Raw genomic sequence first — 18,385 nt, 5'->3', positions numbered from 1 at the left:
AGTACCAAAAAGGTTACAGATGGTCATAATATTATTCTCATGTTTCATGCAAATGAATTCCTAGCTCTTCGTCAAGGTGTAGGCCCCTTGGACTTTTGGTTTGGAATTCAATGATATACTTAGATTCTCATTGTCTAAATTTCAGGGTCCTGTCACCTTCCTTGTGTGAGCTCGGGATATGCTCAAAAGGGTAATAACTCAATGTGCCGTTAGAGTAGTGGTGTTCCTAGAAATGACGTGCTACTGGATAATGTTGATCAGAGTTGGTTATAGCTCTCATGTGTTCTAACGCCCGTTTCTTCCCTGGTTAAATAGTACTGCTAATAATTTTCTGTCTTTGTTAAATTCACTACATGATCTGTCACAATGAGCCCTCAGTCCACCATCTCATCTTGCAGACTTAAAGGAAGGAAGGCAAGACATTTCAGCTTTAGAAATGTGAAATTGCAGATAGCCATGTACTCAAAAGAAGGACTGGTTAAGTAAAAGGATATTTCACTGAGGAAGGTCTGTGGTTCTTTTTACATCCAACCTTCTTTTCATGGCAGAGGACACAGTATAAAATGCCATTTAAATGTGTCTGTAAATCCCAAAAAAGGTCAAGTAACTTATGCAAATAATGAACTTGAATGTGTGTTACAGCAAAGAGTCCAGTAAAGGGCATACCATCATGATAGACTCTTCAGCAGATTATTTTCCCCCCTTAAAAGGATAAATACATCTTACCAGTTCATATCTGTAAGGTGATATAATTGAATCCTGCCCAGCTTTTTGTCAGGTTACTGATCAGTATAGATGTTGAAAATCTAATTTTTTAGGAATCAAAATTTTAAGTTTAGCAGTGAAAGAGAAGGGTGGGTTTGCATATTGACATGTGAAATCCGAGGAGGGTTCCAGATCCGTGTTCTAACTAGGCACAGAAAATCCCAGAGTACTAGAATCAGCAACCATGGACACGGAATAAAATAACTGAGGCATATTTCCTTTTCATTCTGTGCTGGACTATTAATACTGGAGAAAATGCATATAGGAATACAGTGCCAGCTGAATATAATGGTGGGGTAACTGCAGGTACAGTATAGCATATATGACCATTATATAGTAGAAAATCACACACTGCAAAATGAACTTTAAATCCGCCTCATATTGGGGAGTTTGTGTTACATGGGAAATAGAGGCCTGCATATGCCTTGAAGTGACTGACTAAAACAATGTTACAAATTGTCAGCAGAAGTAGAAATAATTACAATAAGATTTTTATATAATACATATACTGTTCCTATAGTATAATTTTGGTATTGTTGGACTAAAGTCTAGAGTAGTTTAAAGAGTGGGTGATTTGAATCTCCCGCTCAAATATATCGTAGATCTGTAAAGATGGGGTGATGGCCCAGGTAGTTCAAGTTGCATGTGGCATGCCTCAAGTTTCCCCACTTTCACCTGTGCTATTCTGCTGTGTCTGAATGAAGTTGCTGCTGAGTCTTTAGCTAGCATGTGGTATTGCCTTTCATTCATATGCCCACAACACTCTGGTGCTGCTCCCTTTTGGGAGTCATATAAGGACAAATATGGAAACCTGTAACATCCTTCTAAGAATAATCCACAAATGACTGTTGGAGAAGTGGATTGCACTGAAAACTAATGAGTCTTAGCTAATGCTTGTGGGGTGGCACATAAACTCCCTTAACGTTGGTGGTAGCCTGTACCTGAATGCAAATGTATATTTGTCATAGGAAATTAAAAGTGGGAGTTGTCTTTGACAACCTGTTGTCTTTGAGTTGACAGGGTAACTTAATGACCAAAACCTCCAGCTAGTATATTTGTTTCCTATGTAAATATTTACCCAATTTTCCCAAAAAATTGAAGGGCTATTATAGTGAGGGTTATAGTGTGGTCTAAGAAAATTCTGGGACAGCTGCAAAATTGGAATTATACTGTCCTGTTGAGGAACAACCTGAATCGATGGCCACGTTATTCCCACACCAAAATTCCATACCCTGATCATGATATGTAAGGGAGTTTGTCAGGATGAGGTGCCTGTGAATTCAGAAACAAGAATAAAAGTTTATATCCCCAGCAGACCTCTCTGGTCCTTAGCCAACGACTTGTTGGTGGTACCTAAGGTGAATAGAGCACCTTAAGCAGTTAACTCTTGAAAGGGACTTAGGCCCAGGTGTTGGCTTCATATTAACAGAGATACCACATATCTGGGTGCTTTGGATCATTTAAAGATAAGGATGATGGTTTTCATATTTTGGATGTCTGTGGTTCTGTTCTTCATGACTACTCTTTGATAACTTTGTGTTTTTGCATTTTCGAAACTTTTAAAATATGGACTTGTCAAAATATGCTACTTCCAGAGGTGGCATGGAGAGAGCTGGTTGTATCTATGGCTTGACAGACTTTAATTAGTGGGGCGACTTAATCCACGGCTTGAAAGTGAACATATTAGCATCTGGAGGAATTCATTCAAGTGTTTAAGCTACTAAGGAAATATTTCAGTACATTATTAAGGCCTGCGTAACCTCTGCATTGGCTCTAAAATAATATTCTAGCCTGTGCTGTCAGTGAGTTCTGTAAACCTTTTTTTATTCTGGATGAGTGTTAAGAGGATTTGATGGCAGCAAGATTGGCATGTACAGAACCAGGTGTTTCTATTCCTCATTGTCTTTGAGTTCAGTTATTATAATGAGTTAATTATGATTTATTATACTGATAAAAGTGTCTGCTGATTTTGTCTGTGTTTATAATGTTCATATTATGTAATCTGGACTGCAAAGAGGCATATGCGGTTTGAAGTCCATGCCTGCATTTTGATTATCAGCTGACAGAGTAGAGTATGTGATACACTTTGTAAGACCCTACATAAAATCAAGAGGGAAATATTTATGGTTGTAAACATAGCACTCCCATTTAGATGGCTGATATCAAATGTTGATCTCTGAGTGAGACACCCACCTGAGCATGGAAGACTCCAGAATGATCCATGCAGGCCTTGAAATGAATCTCCATGAGAAAGTTTAGATGAATGATAAGAGGCTATGCCCTTTAAGTGAGACACCTGTGGAAGCATGGAAGACTGCTGCGTGATCATGCATGCCTTAAAAGGAATCTCCACGAGAGGTTTTTGAAGAAGAGCCCGACAAGATTGATTTTACAGGAGACTTCCTTCACTTTGCATCTTTTTGGACTGAAAGTCCCTTTTATAGTCACTTTGAGAAAGATGGTAGCTTTAAAAAATCTGTATTGTTGCATCTTTGAAGGAGACGGCTGTTAAATAGTAGCAAGTACACCTGAGGATTTTGTCAGTTCATATACAGGTCCTGGGATCTTATCTGGGGTTGGTAATGATTTCCTCTATCCTTTCGTCTTGCCTTGATCACTGTAACTTGTACTGGATTTTCCTTAATAGCGTTTGGCTCATTTGCAGTGCTTACAAAGTATGGGAGCCAGAATGGTAGTGGGACTGCCACATAGAAAGTGCTTTTTCACAGTTCCTATGGGTGTGTAGTAAACTGGGCTTTTGTTGCAGTTACCCCACCCTCTTTTGCCCATTTTTATCTACTAGATGATGATTTTTGACTGACAGTGCACCAAGGCCTGCCAACCAGACCTCGTCTAATTGTGCTACAATTGGCTAAGGGCCTTAGCACCCTGTAAGTCCCTGGTAAATGGTGCCCAGATACCTAGTGCTTTAGGGCTGAAGAGAGCTCCAAAGGGCTGCAACATATCTTATACCGCCCTAAGGGGACCACACACAAATTCCACACAGACTGCCATTGTAGGCTGTGTGACATGGTGCAAACCATGAGTGAAAACATGACATGGCACACTTCTGTGTGTCATGCCAAAGTCACTGCATCTAATATATATAATTCACCCATACAGCAGACCTTTCAACACTATGGCAGGGTGCATTATATTCTATGTATGGACATATCTGCATGAGCAGATATGACCCTGTGATGTCTTGTTCTATTGCTGGATTTTGCTAGTGAGAAGGGAAGCCATCTTAAGGTATGTACTGGGCACCGGTCAAAACTAGTTCCCAAGCTACTTAATGGCTTCACTGAAACATATGGTGTTTTGCATCAAGCATCCTGTATTAATAAGCCCACACTGATTCCAGTGATGGATTTATTAATACATGTACCCAGAGAGTACCTTGGAGGCACCCCCTGAAACCTACCAGCCCTCTAGTGTGCTGGCAGACTGGTTCAGCCTGCCACCAGAGACGATTTTCTGACCCCCCCCCCCCCCCCCCCCCCAGGTGTGAGAGTCTGTGATCTCAGGTCAGGAGATGTTTTACACCTCCTTCAGGAAGGCTTGTAAATTAACATTCCGTGGCAGGGAGCTTCAAAGAGCCCACTGCCTTTGGTATGTGAATCTGGCTTTACTCAGAGGTGAGGGGATGCCAACTCCCCTGACCAGGGCCCATTTGGCACCAGGATAGGTGTGTCCACCCTCAGGCTAGTTCCACCCCTATGGTGGGCTACCTGATGAGGATTCAACATTTTAAAGTTTGCCATCTTGGTGATGGCAGAATTAGAAACTCTGGGACAGGGTTATGCCCACTTCGCGCAGGAAGTGGCCATATAGGCGGTGTAGTGACCCAAGGGGTAAGTAGCCGATTGCTACTACCCTACACTCCCCTAACACACCTAAATCTAGTATTTACTCAATAAGATTGGTATACAGCAGGACACCCTCAAGTGGCTCGCCTCCTTCCTCACAGGACTCACACAGAGTATCCTGCTGCCTCCATTCATCACCACACCCAGAGACATCATATGCAGCGTACCTCAGGGATTATCACCGAGCCCCACCTTATTCAACACTTACATGACCCTCCTTGCAGGCATTGTCGGATCCCATGGGCTTAACATAATCTCCTACGCTGATGATTCTCAACTTGTCCTATCACTCACTTGAGGACCCCACCAACGCCAAAACGAACTCTTCCAGTGCCATGACCAACGTAGCCAATTGGAGGAGAAACAACTGCCTCAAACTGAACTCGAACAAAACAGAAATTCTGATCTTCGGGATAAACACCTCCGCCTGGGACCACAGCTGGTGGCCTGCTGAACGTGGACCAACCCCTACACCAACAGACCATGCACGTAACCTGAAGATCATCCTCGAAAACCAAACGGACCATGAAACAACAAACCAACATAGTCACCTCCTCATGCTTTCACACTCTCTGCATGCTTTGCGGAATCTTCAGATGAATCCCAATCAACACCAGAAGGACCATCATTGAGGCCCTTGCCACCAGCTGCCTCGACTACAGCAACGCTCTCTACACCGACCTCTCCGCCCAGTTCCTCAGATGACTACAGATCATACAGAACACGACAGCCAGACTTGTCCTGGACCTTCCTAGACATTCGCCCATCTCCCCAAACTCAGAAACCTCCACTAGCTCCCCATCCAGAAGAGATGCCAGTCAAGATCCTCAAGCACACCTACAAAGCCCTCCCTGATCAAGGTCCATCCCACATCAAACATCGACAGAAATTCCATCAACCCTCCAGACATCTGTGTTCCTCCCCCGCATCTGTTGCGGGGGACGCTCCTTCACCTACATCGGTGCCAAGTCCTGGAACGACCTGCCCATCCACTTCCGAGCAGCACCCTCTCTGGCAAATTTTGGAAAGAGACTCAAGACCTGGCTTTTCAACGGAGACACTGCATTCTCAGCACCCTGATACCTTTAGGGGTGACAGTGCTGTGCTTTACAAATGCTGATTGATTGATACACATACACACCTTTTCTCTGCACACGCATGCACTTCTTTCTACACTCACACACTTTTTTTCTCTGTGCATGCTCTCTTGTTTTTTAATGATCACAGTGCATATTGTTGTTGGATTATATTTCAGTTTATCCGCCATCTTCTAGAGTACAGAGCATCATAAGTACAATTACAAGTATTTACAATGCAATGGGTCTCCCATTATTACTGAACGTTTGAGCTATTGGCTTTGCAAATAATAATGCATTTGCTAGACTTTCAACTATTGTATTTTTAAATATAAAAGCGGTGCCCGTGTTATAAATATGAGGGCAGGCGCCGTGCTGAAACCTAAAGCACGCCACCCGTGCACATAAAGTTATGCACATGGCAGCCTGTGAAGCGGGCGTCATTCTAATAAAAAAAAAAGTATGATAATAAAAGTGGGCGCCTTGCTAAGACAAAGCGCGGCGCTTGTGCATATTTAGGTTAGTGTACAGGGGCAGGACGGGGATGGGGTGTAAAAATACATAACAAAGTGCGTCTCAAATAGAACATAAGTTGAAGCACGGGGTTCTGTGCTGCTTTAAAAAAATATATATTGGAGCGTGTGCAGCGTTAATGGCGCGGCAACTATTGTTGAAGCAAAAAGATAAGATAAAACACAGTGTGCCGCGCTGCTTGAAGAAACGCAAGCGGTTGCAGGAGAGCATGTTGTGTGTGCAATAGGCGAAAGTCATTTAAGAAAATAGTGCTGACTAAAAAAAGACTGTAAATAAAACATACGGAATAACAATACATGTTACTGGGGCAGTCCTCATGGGAGGTTAGAAAATGAGGCACTAAGGAGGGACTACTAAGCCTATTTACGAATCAAAAGCCACCATTTACAAAGGATTGTAAGAGGAGCCAATTGAAAAGATGGGCGAAAAATGGGCAGAGCTTAAAATCCATTCTGAATACAGCATGTCTCGTAGAGAACACAAACGCTGCCTAGGCGAGACCTAACTAGAAGACATTTTTATGTTAATTCTTTTTTTAATTCGGTTGTTCAGTTGTACATAATGTCTTCTTGGTTATAAATAAGATAACAACACTGCTTCGAACACTTTTTTTTAATAACTTTTCAACATGCTACACAGTAGCCTCAATGCTCTACAACATAGCTTAAAGACAATAGCAAAGCCAATAGCTCTGGCTAAACACTTATTAGGTCCCAAAGGCAAGACCTATTGGCCATGCCAATGCTTGTTACTGATTATTTCCCACATCATCAAAAGCACAAAAAAAAATACCTGTCAAAACTTAATGATAAACATGCCTGTGTCAGCATGTATGTGCCATGCTGCTGCAGACATTTTTATTTGTTTAATGTATTATTCCACAATAGCGAGCGCCAATCTTGGAGAAGTACATTAAAATAAGTGTGAACATGCATCTACAAAGGCGTGGCAGGGAATTCTAAGTGATATTTAATCGGACATAGCACATGGGTGAATTGTTCTGAATAACAGCATAAGGACAAACAAAAACATCTGTAGACTGAAGAAAATAAAGAAATAAAGGGGAGGCTGAGCGGGTTAAGATGCCCCTCCCTAACTGGCAATATGCATGGGTTGTGATTGAATGGCCTCTCCTGTAAGCTTTCGGCACTGTGCTTTCAAGAGTTTTTTTTTTTAGCTGTGCAGGTTCGAGGCTGGAAGGAAAAATATGTGTAGTGTTAATAGATGGCGTGGTACGTAGTGGAATTATGTGGAGTGTAATTATGTTGCATGGCATGAATTACGTGGAGTGAAATGTAGTGGAGTTTAATTATGTGGCATGATGTTGAATTATACTTTGTGGATTTCAATTATGTGGTGTGAAATCATGTAGATTGGAGTGGAATTGTTTGTTGTGGAATTGTGTGGCATTGAGTGGAATTGTGTGTAGCGGAATTATGTGGCATGGTGTGCAGGGAAGTGTAGTAGAATATGTTGTAGTGGTGTGTGGTGGAGTGCCATGTATTGAGTGGAGTTATGTGGCGTGATGTTTAATTTATGCGGCATGATGTCGAATTTTGTGGTGTGGTTTGGATGTATGTGGTGTGTAGTGGAAGTGTGTGTTGTGGACTGGAATTATGTGGAGTTGAATTTGTTGGATTGTCATTATGTGATCAGCAGCATGCAGAAATCACAGAAAAAAGGGATGGCTTTGTGACTACTACCTATTCGTATGTAGTGTGCAGTAGTTTTCTAAATGGTATGGTATTTTAGCATTTCTGCCTAAAGGTTGGGTAACGTTATTCAAAGGTAAGACTTATTGGCTTTACCAATTTTTGTTGTTAATTTGGTCTGAAGAACCGTATTACACCTAAGTTACCAGTGGCATAAAGAAATCCCAAACTAAAAGTAAAGCTTTAAGAGGGGGGAATCAATCTACTGTTTGGATTTCTGCATATATATTTTTTTATAAAGCGCTCTTATTCGTCAAATGCTGCTTTATACAAAACAAAGACCTGTAGAGTCTTTCAACACATGCACCAATAAAAGCAAAGTCCTACTCCAGCCCTAGCAACATCTCCCGAGTAAGAAAACTGGAAATGGCACACACTTTGGTAAATTAGCTGTTGGTGAGAGAGCGATTACAACTAGGAATATACCTAACAAGCATTGGCAATGCATCGGTTTTGCCTAAGTAATGAATAAAGAGCTGTTTTCACCAATCATCGTCCGGGAGAATAGTTCCACCAAAGCGGATGTGAACAGTATTTCAGATGTGAGAAACTGATGAGAAGCAGATGAGAAACAAACATTGGTACATGGAGAAAAATATGCCACAGCCAATAGAAATGGAGGAAAGGTAAGTGGCATGCACAGGAACTAATGAAGCCAAGAAAGATAGGAGGCGGTATGTAAGTCCCTTTTAAGTTTATATTAAAAACAATCGATTTCTCAAGCACAGCGCAAGCGCTGTGCAGGCAAAACCGAAAAATGCTAGTCTGAATTACAACAATCATTGCCCTCTTTCGAGGTCTTGTCAGAGGCTTCCTTGGTTATGTAATACCTTGGTTCAATCGAGAATCGGCAAAACACAAAATCACCTGCTTGAACGAACAGAAAGCATTCCCACATGCCTCCCTACTGCGACTTAATTAAAGGGTCTGTTAATAAAGATAAGGATTTGGGCTCAACAGCTCCTTTGAATTCTGCGTATATTAGCCCTCATTGATGTTGAGGCAAAAATCTACGCCGCAAACTTACTGAAAGATCTAGAGGATTAGGTGGACAGCATTAAACTAATCCCCAATACACAAACAGGCTTCCGAGCTGGAATGGGCACTTTAACTAATATATCTGCCGTTACGCTTTTGGCCAACCAAGCCATTGCCAACTCCAAAGTTCTGTATGCATGTTTTGTGGACCTCAAGGCAGCCTTCGACAAGGTCTCCAGATAAGCCCTGTGGGTAAAAATGGAATCCTGGGTTGTCCCCACAAACCTATTGAATGCAATAATTAGTCTCTATTCAAAAACATGGGTTCAAATAAAAATGGGAGACGGTCGAACTTTAACAAACAAAATCACAACTAACAACGGCTTATAACAGGGGTGCGTTATAGCCCGCTGTCTATTTAATATATATACAGCTGACTTAGATAGTAACTTACGCTCGACATTAGGGGACCCCCCAAAACTGGGGAACGTGAGAATAGTAAGTCTGCAATACGCTGACGACATTGTGCTGCTATCTCAAACACCCCGCGGCCTCCAACGACTGATAAACCAACTAGCAGAATTCACAGTTTCAAATCATAAACTTTTCGAGTCCACACAAAAAGATACCAAAATTCACTTGGACGATAAACAGCAACTGCCTGAACCAGGCAGGAACATATAAATATCTGAGAGTAACTTTGGATCATCACCTTAATTACAAGCAATACCTAGAACAGCGGAAAACAAAAGCAAAACCGCTATTATTTGCATTCAAAATCTTACAAAAAAAACTTAGTGACTGTTTGACGACCCATTTATTAAAGGTTGTGGCAGCAAAATATTTTCCTTCAATCACGTACGGTTCAGAACTCTTAAACACAAAGGACGCAATAAGTCTGAACTTCGCCCAAACCAGTCTCTTCAAAAATCTATTTAAAATTCCGCGCCACATCTCTCAAGACCGGATTAGATTAGGATTTGGGTTAAAAAACCAGATCCCGTCAAGACAAGGAGCGCTGGTAAATTACTACTGGAGAATGCGGGCAGCAGAGCAAAAGTCTCTGGCACACTACTGCTGGCTGGAGGTTGATCGACAATCCAGATTGAGTAACTCTGTTTATCCATCTTTAAAATAATCGATTGAAGCTTTAAAGTTAGAGGAAGCTTGGCACACAATACCATCCTACGCGGAGTTTAAACAAATAGTCAACATAACGATCAATCAAACATCTCAAGAAAAGGACAAAGTATCATTGACCACGAAAAACAAGGCAAAGATTGTGTTGCCAACATACAAAATGTGAAAGCCTCAATCATATCTGTCGGAATATTTTGCAACCCGCATGAAGCAGCAACTGACATTGAGACTGGGAGTTTATTCAACTAAAGGCCTAACCCCAAAATGGAAACTGACCTGGCCCTCAATGGACTGCCGCCTCTGTGGACAAGGAGACTAATTATTGCTCCACCTACTTTTTATTTGTCCTGCATTATTAACCATACGGAAATAACTTTTGCGGCCAACAATGATAAGAGAGCATACATAAGGACCTGTATATCTGCCGTAATAAAATGTTTGGGAGGCTCGACAGTACAACTGACATGTAAATCAATAAAGTTTCTGAGTCTAGCTGCAAACGAACTAGAAAAGAGACAGAGAACTTGAACCGGTAAAGCATGCAAAGTGATAAAGTGTAGTCATTCTGCCTGCAGTTTACACAAGAACTACGTATCTTATAGCTTGACTCACTATTACAAGACTGAAGGAACCAATTGCACTATGTTTTAAAAGTTTTAATCACAAATTCTTTTTATCACAAATTTTAACACAAATTCATCAATTAATCTGTATCTTGCTTATGACTTTTATGTGTTTTAGCGGTTAAGCCGCTCTTTTTACGAATTAAACCAAATCAAATGAAGTAATTCTTCATTCATTCTGCCTATATGACAGAACGCAATGCTATTCTCAAGTGTCACGGCTGCAGGGAAGCAAAGCTCCTCCCGGCAAATAGAAAGGCAGAAGTGAAAGCCATTATTTTCTAAAGTTATAATCGTGTGTAAATAGTTTCTTGCAATCCAACTCCAAGTCGCCTCAGGAACCAAAGCCCTACTAAAAATCTTTATCTTGTGTGCACTATTTAATATTTTGTTGAGTAATTGTGAGAAAATGTTTCTCTTTTGAGGAGGTACAAGTAAATAATTTCACTCAAGGAGGGGCACCGCATTAAAAAGTTTGACGACACTTCCATTATCCAGTATTGGGGTATCTTTCATAGATTCACATGCCTGAATCATTCCCCGTCGCCGAGGCGGGAGTCCCACGGTAAAATACAAAAGCAGTGCCCTAAGTAAATAACAGTAGTAGGCTAAAAGGAAGCCAAAAGGCCTAAACCTAAGTAGCCTATCTACCTCATTATATGAAATGAACTAAAAAATGAGTTCCAACCAATCGGCTGCCAGCACCCTCTAGAACCTTTCCAGCAGAGCCAGTTCTCCTCAGATTTTCACCGCATGTCGTGTGGAAGGGAGTCTCCCTAAGTGCCTACTCAGTTTTTCACTTCTTTTCTTCAGGATGTCTGATAAAAAGGCCCTTTTTAGACCCTGCAGGACTTGTGAGAAGAAGAGAGTCCATGTGGATGACCAACACAAGGACTGCATCTACTTCCTTCATCCAGAGCATGTTGCTAAGGATTGTAGAATTTTCCGTACTTTCCCTCCTAAAACTCTAAGGGATAGGGAGACAAGGCTTCTCTTAGGGCTCAAATCTTCCTCGGCGGAGGAAGATGATAAGGCCTCAACTCCAAGCAAAAGGGCTATATCTCGAGACAGCTCTTCCAGTGAGGGGAGAAAACATCATAAGTCCTCCCATGCTGTTTCTGACCATTCACAGAGGTCTATCAAAGCTGCAAATTCTCTGGCTATTCTCGGCCGTTATGACCGCTAGATGTGGTCAGATTTGACGCAATTTTTTGACCTTATCCCTGAGGACCGTAAGCAGGATGCAAGAAAGATACTTTTAGAAGGAGAACAAGCCGCATCTGAGATCATAGATTGCGCTCTGGACATTGCAAACACCAACTTTAGACAACTTGCTGGAGCTGCAGTACTCAAGACGCCATGGATGGCTTAAAGCCACGTCTTTTAGGCCAGAAGTACAGACTAAGATCTTAAACATGGCCTATGATGGGGATTCCTTATTCGGAAAGCACATTGATGAGGCCCTCCTTGCTATAAAAACGACAATGATGCTGCTAAATCGCTCGGCGCTCTACAATACAGGCGCGGATCATTCAGAGGTGCAAGGGGACACGGTTTTGCATCTAGAGGAGGGTATCAAAATCAGTAAAATAGACAGTATCAGACACAGTATAGACAGCCTTACGGCCAATCATCTTACTGACAATCCTCTTCGGCTGGTTTCTTCCGTCAGGGTGGTCGAAAGCGATCAAACAATCAAGGTCGCAATACCAACAGGAAGCAATGATCTACGCAGGACGCCAGTCATTGTTCCCTCCCTCCCAGTGGGCGCAAACATTTCACCTTTTGCTCGCAAGTGGCATCAGATCACTTCGGACCGATGGGTTCTCGACTTAGTGAGCAAAGGTCAATCCTTGGAATTCATCAAACAGCCACCTACTACTCTGCCCAGGGATCCCCCTCCCCCTTGTCTTCACCTAGTGTTCAAAGAAGCTTTAAAGATGCTTCGGAAGAATGCAATAGAAAAAGTCCCAGTGTCCCAAATAAGAACCTGATTCTACTCTTGTTTCTTCCTCACCAAGAAGAAGTCAGGGGAGTGGCATCCGATCCTAGATCTCCGCAAGCTCAACAAATTCCTCAAAAAGCAACGCTTCCTGATGGTCACACTTTCCGAGGTGTTAAGCTGTCTAAACAAAGGGGATTTTAAGGCTTCTCTAGATCTGGAGGATGCATACTTTCACATCCCTATATACCCCAAGCATCGCAAATATCTACGATTCACAGTGGCTGGCATCCACTATCAGTTCAAGGTGCTCCCATTTGGACTGAAATCAGCACCAAGAATCTTCACAAAATGTCTGGCTCCAGTGGCAGCGACATTGAGATCTCAAGGAATACAGGTTTTCCCGTATCTAGACGATTGGTTGCTCAAAGGTCCTTCGGAACAGTCAGCCAATCACGCTGTCACAACATGCCTACATCTCTTTTCGACTCTGGGTCTCACTCTCAACATGAACACGTCACAGCTGCGTCCTCTTCAAGTGATTACTTTTCTGGGGGCGATGCTGGACACGATACAGTGCAAAGCATTCTTGTCATAAGACCGCCAGTTACACCTTCAAAAATTGGCAACTTCAATTTCAAAAAGAAAGACAGTTTCGGTCCGGACGTTCGCTTCTCTTCTGGAGATGTGTTCATCTGCCATAAACCTGATACCTTTGGCACGGCTCAAAATGAGACCTCTTCAGGAGGAATTACACCTGCAATGGCAGCAAGCCAGAGGATCGTTTGACGACTCCATCTGGGTGACACCGCGCAAGATTGATTCTCTGCATTGGTGGACTCAGATAGTGAATTTGGCTCAAGGCCTCACTTTCCTACCAGCTACTCCAGATTTCGTTCTAACAACCAACGCTTCCATGGAGGGATGGGGAGGCCTTCTGCAAGATTTACAGATTCTAGGAAAATGGTCCCAAGAATACCGACAACAGCATATCAACAGATTGGAGCTTTGTGCCATCTTTCTCTCGCTGCAGGCTTTCCTCCCGAGGATTGCAGGTTCCTCAGTGCTGGTCCGTACCAACAATAGGACCAGCATGTATTACATCAACAAACCAGGAGGAACAAAATCGCTGTCTCTATCGCAGGAGGCTCAGGAATTGGGGGAGTGGATCACATTGCACAAGATAACCTTGAGAGCAGAACACATCAAGGGGCTCCACAATACTCTGGCAGACGCACTGAGCAGGTCTCTAGCGGGCTGTCACGAATGGGAACTGGAGCAGACGCAGGTGGACAAAATCTTTCAAGTTTGGGGGAAACCAACACTGGATTTATTTGCAACAAGGGAAAACAGGAAATGCCAATATTACGCCAGCAGATTTCCTCAACAGGGATCAAGGGGGAATGCCCTGTCCATGCGATGGTCAGGGATTTGTGCATACACTTTCCCCCAATCCCTTTGATTCCGAAAGTGCTCCGCAAAATGAAGATGGAGGGTTGCCGTCTCATCCTGATTGCACCCTGTTGGCCAAGGCAGTTCTGGTTTCAGGAACTGCTTCTACTATCCCAGGACAAACCTATTTGCCTGATTCCGACACTCACACTGTTGTCAAGAGAAGGGGGTCAAATACTCCATCCCGATCCACATTTGCTGCGCTTGCACGCATGGCTCCTCATTTCTTAGAATTCAAAGATCTTGGCATCTCTCAAGACTGTCGTGAGATTTTGGCTAAGTCTCGTGCTCGGAGTACAGTCAAGACTTATCGTTTAAAGTGGAAGCAATTCTGTTATTGGTGCGAGGTGAATAACGTCCACCCTGTTCAAGCGCCTGCTGAACAAATTCTTCCTTACTTATTGTCCCTGGCTAAATCTGGGCTTGTTTTTTCATCGATTAAGGTTCATCTCGCTGCTCTCTCCAGATACAGAAAAAGTTAAAAACATCCTTCTCTCTGTTCACCTTCACTGATCAAGCAATTTATGAAAGGACTTTTCCGAGCTTTCCCTCCAATACGCGCACCTCCTCCAGAGTGGAAGTTAAATACTCTGTTGGCGCAATTGATGAGACGACCATTTGAGCCTATCCACAAGGCTGATCTCAAGTTTCTCACTTGGAAAGTTGCCATTCTGCTAGCCCTAACTTCTGCACGAAGGGTTAGTGAGATCCAAGCTTTCACTATCACAGAATCCTTTTTGCATTTCACCAAGGATTACGTAACTCTTCGAACAAATCCTAGGTTCATTCCTAAAGTTCCGTTTCACTTGAATGAACCAGTAAAGTTAAAGGTTTTCTTTCCAAATCCATCCACGCCAGCTGAGAGAGCTTTACATTCTCTTGATGTGAAGCGTTGTTTGAAATTCTACTTCCAAAAGACCAAGGATATCAGGCGATCCAACCAGTTGTTTGTGGCCGATGGCCAAGCCACACTTGGGACTGCAGTAACAAAGGCAACAATAGCCAGATGGCTGGCTTCTACAATTCATTTCTGCCATGACAAAGGCCAACAAGCCTTTACAGAGAAAGGTCAAAGCGCATTCTACCAGGACTGTAGCAGCTTCTACAGCATTGTTTGCCGGAGTGACTTTGGAGAATATCTGTCGTGCTGCGACATGGAAAAGTGTCCATACTTTCACAAAGCACTAATGTCTGCACTCTACACAATAGGAGGATGCAGCCGTAGGGCAAGCGGTTCTTCGACATCTTTTTCATTAAGATCAGATTCAGGTAATTGATTTATATGTTTCTTCGCTCTATATATGCATAATTCTTTGTGTTAATATATTTTTGTATTATTTGATAATGTTTCTTAATATGCATTCTATTTCTTAAAGGTTTATTTAGGCTAATATGTTCTGGCCTTTATGGATGTATTTAGGGATTTTATGAACCTTGTCTCCCACCATCCGCAAACGACATTTGTTGGTTTACTGCTTGCTATTCTGATTCAGGCATGTGAATCTATGAAAGATACCCCAATACTGGATAAGAAAACAAGTTACTTGCCTGTAACTACAGTTATCCAGTATTGGTATCTTTCATAGATTCACATGCACCCACCCTCCTCCCCGGCGAGACAGTTCTTTATGATTTGGGTTTACTACTTCCCACTTGTGCTAAGAAAATCAGAGGAGAACTGCCTCTGCTGGGAAGGTTCCAGAGGGTGCTGGCAGCTGATTGGTTGGAACTAATTTTTTAGTTCATTTCATATAATGAGGTAGATAGGCCTTTTGGCTTCCTTTTAGCCTACTACTGTTATTTACTTAGGGCACTGCTTTTGTATTTTACCGTGGGACTCCCGCCTCGGCAACGGGGAATGATTCAGGCATGTAAATCTATGAAAGATACCAATACTGGATAACTGTAGTTCCAGGTAAGTAACTTGTTTTCTTATATCAAATTAACTAGTAAAAGTGAATTGCTTCAGAAAGTATATGAGAAGTTGTGTGGTATATGCATCATTGTGATTGTTGCTTTGGTGTAATGTTCCAGGGCAGTGGAAAAAACTTGCCATTAGATTGTGCGCTTCAGTCTCTAGGTCTTAACCAGTAGCTCAGAGAGAAACATTCTTCAGTCCCAAGCCCTGCATTCTTTCCATTAGGAACAGCCCTCTCCCTGATCTCCCCCCTGAAAGAAGGAAAATGCACAGACACATCCGAAAGAATTTGAGAATATAAGAACCAGATAGACCATCTCCCTCAACTCACAAACACATAAAGAAGCTGCGAGGGGTTGCAGGACAGAAAGTGATGCTATTCTGAAGTATCCAGGCTGCAGGGAAGCAAGGCTTCTCTTGCCAAATAAAAAGGCAGAAGCGAAAGCCATCATTTGCAGAAGTGAAAGTAGTGTGTAATTAGTTTTTTTGTAATTAGACTCCTGGTCGCCTCTGGAACAAAAGCATGGCGAAGGTGGGCGCTATCCTGTGAAACAAGGGAAACCCAAGCAGACACATCCGAAAAAATGTGACCAGATAAGAACCAGATAGACCATCTCCCTCAACTCACAAACAAATACATAAACAAGCTGCGAGGGGTTGCGGGAGAGCGTGTCCTACCTGCAACAGCAGGCATCAGAAAGTCATTTAAGAAAATACTGCTCATAGACTGTAATTAAAACATTCTGAGTAACCACACATGTAAGAGGGCCAGTCCTCATGGGAAGTTACAACAAGAGAAAAGGCGGTACTAAGGAGAGAATACTAAGCCTAGTCACCAATTTAAAGCCACCATTTTCAAAGGACTGTAGCAGGAGCCAATTGAAAAAGTGGCCGGTTTTTTTGAAGTCCATAGCTAGATATTACATGTCTCTTCGAGACAGCGCATGCCTCGCCTAGCAAAACCTAACAAGCATTGGCATAGCCAATAGGTCTCGCCTTTGGGACCTTATAAGTGTTTAGCCATGCAACAGTTGCAGAACTAAATACTTATAAGGTCTCAAAATCGGGACCTACTGGCTATGCAAAGCGAAAAACATCAAACAAAGCAAAGCGATCAAACATCAAAGCGGCCGCAAAAGTGAAAGTAATCGCGGTAGAGCACGCACATGCACTGTAGCTCTAGGCTGGCCTGGTAGCACTTTTTGGAGCCCTCTCAATAAGTCTCGCCAGACCAGCGCATGCACTGGGTCAGGCGAGACCTAAAAATGACCAAGCTCAAACTTCAAAGAATAAAATGCAAATCTAACATTTCTTCTGTCAACAATCAGTGCCTGTTGCTAGAATAGTGCAAGAGTGCAAGAGACCCCTATAAAATCTCCTTTTATAGCTCATTATGAAGAAAATGCTGCATCAGTGAAAAAAAGAGAACGAAAAATGAAGCCATATTATTACATCAGCTAAACCACCTTGAAAATCAAACAAAATGTGTCTGTTGAGCAGGGACTGCAACCTTCGCTGCAGATGAAATAAAAATGGAAGATAGAAAAGCCACTGGCCAGTCCAGATTGGAACCGAGGCACTAATGCCAGTGCTTAGTCAAAAAAAGTGGTAGACTATGAAGCAGCTTACAATATATGGACAAAGGTCCCACTTGCACATTCGACTTGCATTGAAATTGTACATGCATGTTCTACTCCTTTTGACATCTATCTCAAGGTTACCAGAGTTGGGATTGTAAAAACGAGGAATCAGAGCAGTTGTTAATAGATTATGTACCATTTCCAATAGTTGATTTAAAACCTTTTCTTTTCACTACTAATGACATTGTCAGTTTACCAAAAGATATTTATTGATGCTGCATTATGAGCAGCGCTGACACTGTAGATAACCATGTCTCTAGGTTTTTCAACGTGAATCTTTTCTGGATTCACATGCTGTGCATTATTCTGCCATGTAGCAGTTGTGTCTGTAATTGTGTCCTTTTTTTTCTAACTCCTTCTATTCTTCCTCTGGGCGTAGACAGCCATTTGGTGGTATGTCTATCCCCCTATGAGAATCAGACATGCGCCCAGAAGTTCCTGTCCATGGTTTCCATCTTAAGATTTTTTCCCCTTGCGTCCTGTTTTCTGACGCCAGCCTGTTGAAGCTCCTTTCATGTCCATGGAGGCGAGCGGGTTGCATGTGAATCTTAAAAATTCTTTAAGCTGCAAAACTACTATTACAGGTAAGTAACCATGTTGTTTTGCAGTCTGACCTTTTCTGGATTCACATGCTGTGCATTGACTACGTGCTGTTATGTTTCTCCTTAGGGAGTGGGGGCAAAAATAAGTCCAAACTTGCTAACAGACGTTTTATCACTCTCTCCCACCTGGAGTT

At 42.4% G+C, this 18,385-nt stretch overlaps 1 protein-coding gene across 1 annotated transcript in view; it reads left to right on the top strand.

Annotated features, from left to right (window-relative positions):
- Positions 1–18,385, top strand: part of MBD6 (methyl-CpG binding domain protein 6) — a 212,170-nt gene that overhangs the window by 174,782 nt on the left and 19,003 nt on the right. The window lies entirely within an intron of this gene.

The sequence above is a fragment of the Triturus cristatus genome, chromosome 4_1, assembly GCF_964204655.1.
Source record: "Triturus cristatus chromosome 4_1, aTriCri1.1, whole genome shotgun sequence".
Lineage (NCBI taxonomy): Eukaryota > Metazoa > Chordata > Amphibia > Caudata > Salamandridae > Triturus > Triturus cristatus.
The sequence above is the reverse complement of the archived record's forward strand: the minus strand, read 5'-3'. Positions and strand labels throughout refer to the sequence as shown.